This window comes from Polyodon spathula, chromosome 6 (assembly GCF_017654505.1).
Source record: "Polyodon spathula isolate WHYD16114869_AA chromosome 6, ASM1765450v1, whole genome shotgun sequence".
Classification (NCBI taxonomy): domain Eukaryota; kingdom Metazoa; phylum Chordata; class Actinopteri; order Acipenseriformes; family Polyodontidae; genus Polyodon; species Polyodon spathula.
In genome coordinates this window covers 7292863-7303726 of record NC_054539.1, presented here as the reverse complement: position 1 = coordinate 7303726, position 10864 = coordinate 7292863, and positions in this window count along the sequence as shown.

Here is a 10864-nt window from a genome sequence, read left to right as displayed (position 1 = left end):
AATTAACCAGTGTTTTAAATAGACTTTGTAGATAATACAGGAGACAGGGCTATAAGAGCATTTGTATTGTTCTGTGTGTGTATATATATATATATATATATATATATATATATATATATATATATATATATATATATATATATATATATAGTATATCTATTTTCTAGTCATCAAAAATCAGTATAATTGATTATTAACTGACCGTTGTACTTGTTCCATGAAAAAATAACTAATAATTGACTGGCAACATGAACACGTTTTCAGGTAAAACTGTTGACTGGTTTAACAAAAGGTGACGTTAAATATGGTAAGCAACAAACGTCAAGAAACCAAAGTATACCATATCAGCACATATATATCTTCGACAGTATTCTGAGAACAATCCACTGGTTTTGATTTGAGTAAATGAAAAGCAAGTTTCGTCAGTTGTACTATAGAATTTAATGGGATTAAAACTGCTTTTCATTTATGTATATAACAATATTAAAATAGGTAAAACAAAGACAGAACAGAATACATTGTACAGATGACGTTTACATTTAACAAAAACAATGTCGTTTTGTTTCTTGGACCATTGCATGTATAGACGTTATACTTCGGGCTCCCTCTGCTGCAGCAAACCACAATTCAACTCCTGCTGTTTATCTGAACAATGTTACATGACTCTCGCCATATATAATGCTAGAGATCTCGCTAAGAAGATGCAACACACATTTAAAATCAGTATATTGCGTCTCTCTTCATTAACATATTTTCTCTTGTACATTCGACAAAATGTTTACTTTGAGTGTCGCAACAAAAATGCAAATTGCGGTATGGTTTGCCCAGCCTAGTAAATCTGCCCCTAGGGGTTCTAATCTTGACATTTTCTATTGATTGATTAATCACACCTGTTTGCTAGTGTCATGAAATTCCAAGTAATACAAAGTATTAACATAATGCTATTTACTGCAAAGGTTTCATACCCCCAGCTAATATTTAATATACATATATTTACTTACATGTAATTTGACAATTTGAAAACATTTTCTTACATGTAATTGGAAGTTAGCTAAAGCAAGTCATTTAAAATATGACCTTAGTTTTGAATTGCTGTTTGTGGTATACTGTAAGCTTTCAAGTTTCAGATTAACAAAGGTACCTTACTGAGTGATATTTTTGTTAGGTTAGCAGAAGAGAAATGTAATTTATTAAGTGGCATTTTATTTTAGTTAGCTGAAGAAAAAGTAAGATACAGCTGTTCATTTTCTGATACCCTTTAAAAGAAATATATGGTTTGGTACTAACAATATAACTTCTCTCACTACCGAACCTGGCACCTTTGGAAATGAGTGAACAGAAAAACAGACAGATCTGGCTTAATTACACAGCAGGAAAAGGGAGTATTTCTTATAAATGGACCGGACGAAAGGAAGTTGTGGTTTGTAGTTCCTGTTTTGAAATATACTGGGTAAACTAAGGTATCTACAAGAAAGCATGTGATGACAGAAACGATATACAAAGGGAATCCAAGTAGTGAAGAATACATCACATCAGTAAAGATGATATCTCATAGTCAGATCAAGTTGCTCTTTGAAGCATATTTATGATCCCTATTTATGGCACCTTAACAGCATCAACCTGCACTATAAATTCCCCTTACAGAGTGTGCTTATTCACCTCTGTCAGGCTTGGAAAAATTCAAATGAAGCACAAAAACAGCACAATTCTATGAAAACATGTCCCTCACAGGCAAGTGTGAAATAGAAACTGCGGCAGACGTTGGTATTAGTAATATTTTCCTCTATCTCTTTTTATTGCATGACCTTCCAGACCTAGAGTGGGCTGTCCAGCCTAGGGTAGGGGTTGTTGTGAATTGGCTACCATCAGCTGAAGGTTAAATATTAAAAAAAACATTATATATTATTATATATATATATATATACACACACACACACACACACACACACATCGTAGTTGAGACGCTCGCTTGTGATGTGTGGGCTCGCTGGTTCGTGCCCAGCCTCCACAAAGGTATATGTCTGTTTGCTACAAAGACTCCTTTCACTCCCGTCATTTACAACAGAATCAGAAATTCGCTGCAGACACGGTATCAGCAAACCAAGCACACACACGTGGCCCTCCCACAAGTACTAGGACACATTTATAAATAGCTGGCTGGGGGAATTGATTGTTTTATTCCACTCAGACCCTGCACTTCCCAAACATCAGGGTATCCCTGAATAGACATAACTTCAATTAGAAAAGGGTTGCACAGATGCAGTAGTGGTGTACCAAATATATTACTGAGACCACAGGGTGGCGTTTAAACTGAGTTTTAACAGAAACTGACATAAAAGCAAGAGGAACACATTAGTCAAGATAAGCATTCAAGACCATGTTACCAGGAGACCGAAAACCTTTCCATGTCGGTTTTGGTGATGACGTTGGTTCTTGACCACAGCTGATGGAAGCATGATAAATTGTATGGAGGCTCTGATTAAAAAAGTTAACATGTTAACCTACTTTTAAAAAGTCACACAATGTTTGTATTGTGATTTGTAAAAAGAAAATGAGTCACCCCACCACTGCCAGACAGGTACTAGAATGTGTGTTCTCCAGTCGAGATTTATAAGTCATGGGTTCACTGGATTGGTGGACTTGTATTCATTTGTCTGGAGCCACTTTGGTTAGAATATCATGATACCAATGACACTGATACCACCAGTACTATGGAACTCAACACCAACTTGGAAGGGTCCAGGCAACCCTTGCTTCACTGATTAAACCTATAAAGAGAATACTTAAGAGCCACTTCTCTTATCCTGCAAAAATAACATATGTTAACTCTGACAAAGGTTACACTTTTATTGCAGGTACTGGTAATGGCAGTCGTAACATGAACAATTTTCTCCCATCATTTCAGAAATAGGACACGAGATAACATATCCCCTATGGTTATGAGGGACATGGTGGGACCCTAGCCAAACCACTCTGTATTTCCTGTTTAATATACTTTTACTTGGCATAAAAACTCGAAAACTTGTTTTGTGAACAAAAACAATGTTGGCTATTGATCTTCCTGTTTTGTGTGAAATGCTGATATCCCACAGTTCCAGCAATCAAAACAGACCTGCTAGGCTACAACATTAAAGTACCACCTCATGACTGATATTTACTGTGAAGGTTTTTATTGATAATGTGTTGTGGATGTGCATGATGCTGGTCTAGCTTTTACACTGATGATATTATCTAGTACCAGTTCAACTCAATTATTATTTTTTGTTTAGATGTACTTTGTATATACATTAAAAGCACCCATGTGGGCTGAACAGCGCTGTCAAAATATCTTCTCTAAGTACAGCTGGTACAGCAGAGTGTTACCATTAAACTGTTCCCTATGCAAAGCACTACCTCTAGTGAATGTAACATATAAAAATCTGCAAGAAAACCCCACATAGATCAAATACGGTATTTCTTGCATCCACAGGGGGCAGTGTTGCAGGGGGACAGGTTAGTGGTTGCACGCTATTGTATCAGCTGTACTTGCAGAGCAGACATGTTTGCAAGTTCTAGAGGCCACAGAAGTGGTTATAAACTTGCCAGGAGGTGATACCTGAAATGATACAAAGTGACTCTAAACAACAATACCAATAGGTACACAATGTGTTATGGTAACTGTACTGTTTATACTGTAACAAGCTCTTTAACTGCAAACAGATGAGAGATCACTTTCTCTTTAAAGTGCGTTGCAAAAAGAAGTCAAAGGCTGACAAAAAACAAAACTGACTGTTGACAGGGTAAGAGAACATACAAGTCCACAGCAACCATACAGAGTGTCCTCATTTGATCTTTTCCCTTCTTGTTTATCCTCTTTTCATATATATTTTTTTAATTTCCCTGCTAGTTACGGTTTGCTATAATCACAAAAATATCTGGATACCACCTTCATAGCATACTGTAGCTACAGTGGAATTACACACATCATTGTGTTGTAGTCTCTATTTACAGACACATGAAATTATAACATAAAACCACATCACTTTCAAAGCTTATTGTTTCACTATGTAATGATATTTTTAATATTACAATGTTTTTGAGTCCTGAAGCAGCCCATTGTCTCTTTGCTGTAACTTGGAACATGTTTTAAAGGGGTTATTTTCTTCAACTTTACGGGTCTTTATGGGAGGTGTAAAAATAGAAAGTAAGAAAACTATACTCCTCTTAATAGTCTTTCTCCAAAGCCAAATGAAATCCCAGGAACGCATTACACAACACCTTTTGTGTTGACTGTGTTGAGGGGACAACTCAGCACAACATGCACATTGCTAGAACTTTTTAATGAAGTTTAAACAAAAAAGATACTATATCATTATTTGTGTGACTCAACACTGGATTAATAAGCTACTGCTGAGATAGCTCTCTGCAGGTTCTCACATGCAATGGCTCTTTGAAGTGGGAATATTTCAGGAAAAAAAAAGCGCCTGCCATTTAAAATTACCTTGGGGAGGTAGGCAAAACGGTTAACCCTTTCAGCACCTGAATATCTTAGCTGACACCTAATTGTGATGTGGGGTGTTGTTTGACAAAAAACAACAAAACAGAAACAGCACCAGCCTGTCCCTAAAATGAGAAGTACTTTTTAATTTTGGTTCAGTGTAAATCAACAAGGTAGAATGAACAAACCCGAAATATAATGCACTGTCTGGGCAAAGTTGAACATTTTAAATAGCTGTGTGAGCAAAATTGCAGTGACACACAGCCAGCAGCAAAATGCAGGGAATATATTTTTCCTCTCTAACTAGATCTCCACAACACCGACAAAATTAGATTTTTCACTGGGTGACACGACATGACCATACACACCAGAAGCGACACAGAGGCGAGGCGAGAGATTAGAAAACTGATAGATCAATAAAACTAAAAAAAATTGCTATTGACAAACCTAAGTGCATTGAAACTGCTATCCGATAGGTTAATTCCTTACTATTGCATAGCAGTTTCACCCATTCCAGGTTTTACAACAAGCTTGATTATCCCCCATGTGAACAAGTTCAGGTTTGTTTTATGAAACTTATACTACTAAAACCAAGTTGTACTGAATGGGACCAACACTTTCAGTGCTGCAAAAGAAGCAGAGCTGTTTTCATCAGAGCACTCACACCAAAATGTCTCCAGCGGCATTTCACTGAACTTGGTTCTGAGGGAGCTGTCTGATGAAATTTCAATGAACTCTTCTAACACCTTTGATGGAACAGAGGGTGGCAGTTTTGCTTCAATATTCTCACTAATGGGGTTTGTAGCTCACAGGTGTGCAGCGGCTTGTTCCTTCGTGAGTTCAGGAAAGTAAGTATTACATGTGTTGAGTAGACCAGACAGGTGCGCTGCCAGCTGTGGTTTGATCACATCAAAGTCAATCTTTTGTTCCTGAATGAAAAAATGCAAGAGCTCAAACATATCAGTAGTTCCCCCACAGACACAAACTTTCCAGAGTTGTAGTTTCCTTTCAAACGTGTCAATTATTTCATGCTGGGCAATAAAATGAGTGTTGCCACCTTGCATAGTTTTATTCAGCTTATTCATTTGACTGAATATGTCTGGAAGGTAACCCAGTTTTGTCAGCCACACATCATATTTCAGCACTTCGGCAAATTAGGTTTCTTATCAGCGAAGAAAGCACATAACTCTTGAGGTTAAATATACGGATAAGCATTCTGCCTCAAGATAGCCATCTCACCTCTGTACTACAAGCTTTTTATCCACGGTAGTTGTGGATTTCATTGCGGCTTTAGTACCAAGCAGTTCCTTAGCCTTTCGCTCAAAAAATGAATGTTGCTTGTTTTTTATATATTTCATGCTTGGTAATTAAATGTCTCTGTAATTTGGAGGGTTTCAAACATTAATTGGACAGTACTTGTGCACAAATTACACACTGCAGTTGAGGTATATCTCCACTACCAGTACAAATAAAACCAGAAATTCAAGTAGCTGTCTTCGTATTTCCTTCATTTTGCAGGGTTAATAACGGCTTTATGAGTCCAAATTATTGCCGAAATATAAAAAGTGGAGTGTCGCGGTGATACCACAGGGTAAAATCCTGTAGGAGTCTGTAGTGGGAATGACTTAGAGTGCGTAGTTATTGAAGGAGATAGTGGGGAGGAGCTCAGTTAGCAGGTGGGAGGAACTCAGGTCGGTAGTCCGTTGTCCATAGTTAGGAGTCTCCTCAGAGTTTTTTTTTTTTTGTGCAATTTCATTTCAAAACAGTTGCAAAACGCATTTGGCTCTTGCGCAAACGAGAAAGCGACGTTCTCGAATGCTTATGACGATTATTCAAAGTCGCACATGTATTCGTAACGGCCTTTTTATGATGTTTGGAGACCATACTAAAAACCTCCTGGGGAACTTTGGAGGACTTCGGGGGGTCCCCCGGTTGGGGAACCAACTCTTGGTCTAAATTAACAATATTTTTTAATTGTTATAAAAAAAAATTATTTCTTTTCTTGTTAGATTACGATAAGTAAAATTGTATATGTAAAATTTTTGTGAAGTTCGTTAACGAATACGAAGGGTTACCATTATGTAAAATATTTTTTTTTGTGAACCTACACTTGGGTCACCGATTGAAACCAAAGTTTTCACCACCCTGTCAAAAGACATCGATTACGTATTTATAATAAGATATACTTTTTATTACTTTGTCGCTTCCCTGTAATTTAATGCGGATACACACTGTGAAAATAGTTCCCTATACCCGACGTCATATTGTGACTTTAACAGTTCAGAAAAAATAAAGTCTTTTTCCGATTCGGTATAGAAACAGTTAAATCTTTGTCAGAGCGAAGATTTTCTTTCCTGTCTAAAAGAAAGGACATGAAAATGCATTTTAGTACAGTGGATTATTCGCAATCTCACTTTCCTCTCTGAGAAGATAATAAATTATTATTTTAAAAACAACAAGGGCATCTCCAAAGATACAACCCGGTTTTGTGTTGTTTGCTTCATTGAAATAAAAAAGCTCCATATGCAATAACTTCAAACAAAAAGCACTACAATAAACTAAACACATAGTGAGTGGAAGCACATTCCCCTACACACAGACGATCTGATGTGTGGCTTTGTATCGTTTGATTTTGTATCGATATGTTACTCTATGCGGTTTTCTTTGCAATATTGAGTTTACATTAATACTTGTTAAAGGCTCTAGTTAGCAAATTGATTGATTCTTCATTATGCATTAAAACACGACAGTCTTTTCTTACACCAACAACCACATTATTAAGAAAAACTAAGTTTTTTCGTACAAACAGGAGGCCCAGGGCTGCTTTATATTTTCACTTGAGCGTTTGCAGAATGAAAACTTGCTGCTCAGAACAGTGAGGGAATCGGATTCCCTGCACCAAGTAAGTCAATGTCATGTGCATCCCACAAAAAAAGGACATAATATTCAAGCAAACACTTACCAAAAGAAACACGTTCCTCAAAGTGTTTTAAACTCGCCATGGATTTGGGTATGCCGACTTCCACGTCTGTTTTTATATAAAAAGCAATACAAGATCTGCAGTTTGAAACTTTGTATTTCCTTGAGAGACGACTGACGCTCTTGCAGTACATGAGAAGAACTGCTGTCTAAGAAGCGGAAGTTCCAGGTACTTTAGATGCGAGGTCTGCACAGTAAGAACCAGATTTGCAGTACACACATGTTATCGTTTGTTTATTTAGTAACAGACGTGTATTCGTTCTTTCAATTCACAATACGTCTGAAGTGTCTTCTTCTCTGCAATATTTTCCCAATGCATTTGATTTGGTCAGGTGGTGCCACTACTGAAATCACAATGAATTCTATCTGCGTGGGTTTACAGAATTTTTTTTAATGCGGGTGGGGAGGGATTGCTGGTTCCAATGAAAAAGGAAGCTGTTCTTAAAGTAAATCTCTACGTAGAGAACTGTTTAGCTCGCGTCTGAATTGAACATTTTAAGTGTACTCGGTTTTTTTTTTCGTGGAAAAATAACCCCCGCTTTTCCAGTGAACATGAATGTGAACATTAGTCTCATTAGGGTTTTCATATCATATTACGAAAGTGAATGAACAAGTCATCGAAGGCGTTTGGAGAATGTTTAAATGCAGTGGCAGTAGTGTGGCTGTTGCCCATTTTTTATTTTTTTTATTTTTTTTTTATTTTTAATGATTAAATACATATAAATGTATTTACAACCTTTTTTCTTGAAATGGAACAATATCAATAATAAAACACCTTATACCTACGACAGCATAACAAAAGCTATGTTTTATTGTTCTGGTAAAATATTTACAAAGTTTTCAAAATGATTCCAAGAATTTGTGAGAAAATACAGCTACAATTCCAGTGGTAAGAATGGTGTTTAAGATTACAATTATAGAAACTCACCATGACTCACCTACACGTTGGTATATTTTATTGTACTATGGTATGCTGTATTTAATCTTTATAGTGGTACTGCAATCAATTACCAGTTGTATTACCATAATGCATGAGTATGGTAAAGTATGAATACTATTGCAACTGCCTTTTTGCTACCAGTGTCTCTTGAAACATTATTTTGCCAACGGTGTCACTGCGTGAGAATGCTATTTGGAAAGGGTTAATGATTGTGAAATCCAAAAGGTTGTATAGTTCCTGATTGGAGAAGCATTGGTCAGATCAAAATAAACTGATGTTTGACTTGGAACGGTATCAAGGTGTTGTTTTTCAATGCTTTTAGCAAAACGGTTACTTCCTTGTATTTGCATTTTTTTTTTGCTTGTAAAGTAAGGCTTGTCTTGCTATCAATAACTGTTGTTTGTATAAGCTCCAGTGGCATTACCCTGCCAGTCTTTGATCCCCACATTCTAGAATGCCATTTGACTCTGTTCTTTCATTTGTACCTTGTTGGTTCATTTGACTCTGAGTCCATTAATTTGTCTCTGTGTCCATTCATTTAACTGTGTCCATTCATTTGTCTCCCTATCCATTCATTTGAAAATGTTTAAACACATTTAAAAGTAATTTACTTTTAAATATTGTGGTGTTCACCTGATAGCACTGGCAATATCCCACAAAGCAATATTCATTTTTCCATGGCTTAAATTGCTGGTTTATTTGCTTGCTCCCCCTAAAACCTTTGTGTATACTATACATATACCATACATGAACCCGATTTTTACAATGCTTTACTATATTTATCGATAATGGACCATACTTTTATTAGCCCTGATTTAGTTATGATTATACTAAGAAGTATGTGTTATTCAAAAGGTGTTACTATAGTTTTTCTATTTTTGTGGTGAATGTGATAAAACGACAATACAACTGTATTCTTTCTCAATTCCTAAGTAAGAATAAGAATGCTGCCCCACTTATTTTGCATTTGGCGGTGGAATGCAAGACCCAATTATGCCTGCCGCAGAACAAGGACATCCGACAAGGGACAAAGTGGGAAAAACCCTACCATTAAAACAGCTTGTGGCACAGATGCCACGCCTTTCCTGATCTGAAGTAATCATTTTGATGATCTTTTTGCATGACACCCTCTTCTCACCAGGCTCTGCCAGGGCACAGGTGTGAATAACAACATATGAATTTCTAGCATGAGTTAAACAGTGTATAACTTTAACAAGTCTAAAATACACATAACACACTTTCTAAATCCTTAACAAAGTCCAGTGTCCATAAGGCTTTGAAAATACTGTCTGCCTCTTAGTTTTATATCATTTACATGGACTTTTCCCTTTTAAAAAAATAGGAGTTAATTAAAGACTGCTTTGACCCATCATCACTACAGTGAAGACATTGGGAAAAGACTTTTAGTCAAGATGTTTGTTATTGAATTTAACTTTTAATATTTCTAAATACAGAAGTAAAAAGTATTGAACGTGTCTGATGAATTATGGTAGGGAGCACTGCTTTCTAACACAATCCAAATATCTTCAGTAGTCATTGAATTGCACAGTAGGCATCTTCACCATTGAATGAAACAGGAAAACTGTGATGCTGAATCACAAGGTTGGTGTTGTACATTTCATCACATCATGTAACTGAAACCGTTAAATGTAATGAAGTCTATTTTATCTTTAGGCCAAACCACAGAGGTAAAGAACACACACACCCACACCCATCGTTCTGTCTGGAACTAAAGGATTTGATATTAGGTCCTTGTTTTCTTTTATGTTGCAAGGGTTTTAGTTATTGTTTTTTGGTTATAAGCTTTAAAACCTGATAAATAACACTGAATAGAAAAATCTAAATAATAATGTCAAGGGGTTGTTTCTGGTTTATATTTCTTTAAAAAAGAATCAATTTGACCCACTTTTTTCTACATGTCTCACCCTGCATTCCAAATGGCTGTGCTTTTGCTGAGTGATGGGGACACTGTTTTATGTTGTATCCAGAAGAGGGCTTTACATAGAAGGTGGGACAAAGTGACAGGCATGCCTTGGTTAATGCAACCATTGCAACCTTGCTTAACTCAGTCTCTCTAAATCTGTCCATCTGCTTCCTCTCTCTCCTCTGTTCTCTCCATCTCAATCTCCCTTGACTGTCACTCTTGCCCCATTTCCTTCTGCTAAAATCTAGGTGTATTTCTTGACCCCTCCCTCTCCTCTCAACACACCTCTTCCTTGACACTCATTTGCCGCTTCTTTCTTAGCAATATCTATCGAATCTGTCATTTTCTCACTACTTATTCCACTCAACTCCTGGCCCAAGCTCTTGTTCTCTCCAGACTGGACTACTGTAACTCTCTCCTTGCTGGTCTCCCTGCTTCAGCTATCCACCCCCTTCAGTATTAAAAATGATGTTGCACGTGTTGTATTGTCCTAACCTTGCTACTCTCATGCTACCCTCTGCTTCGCACCTTCCACTAGCTACCT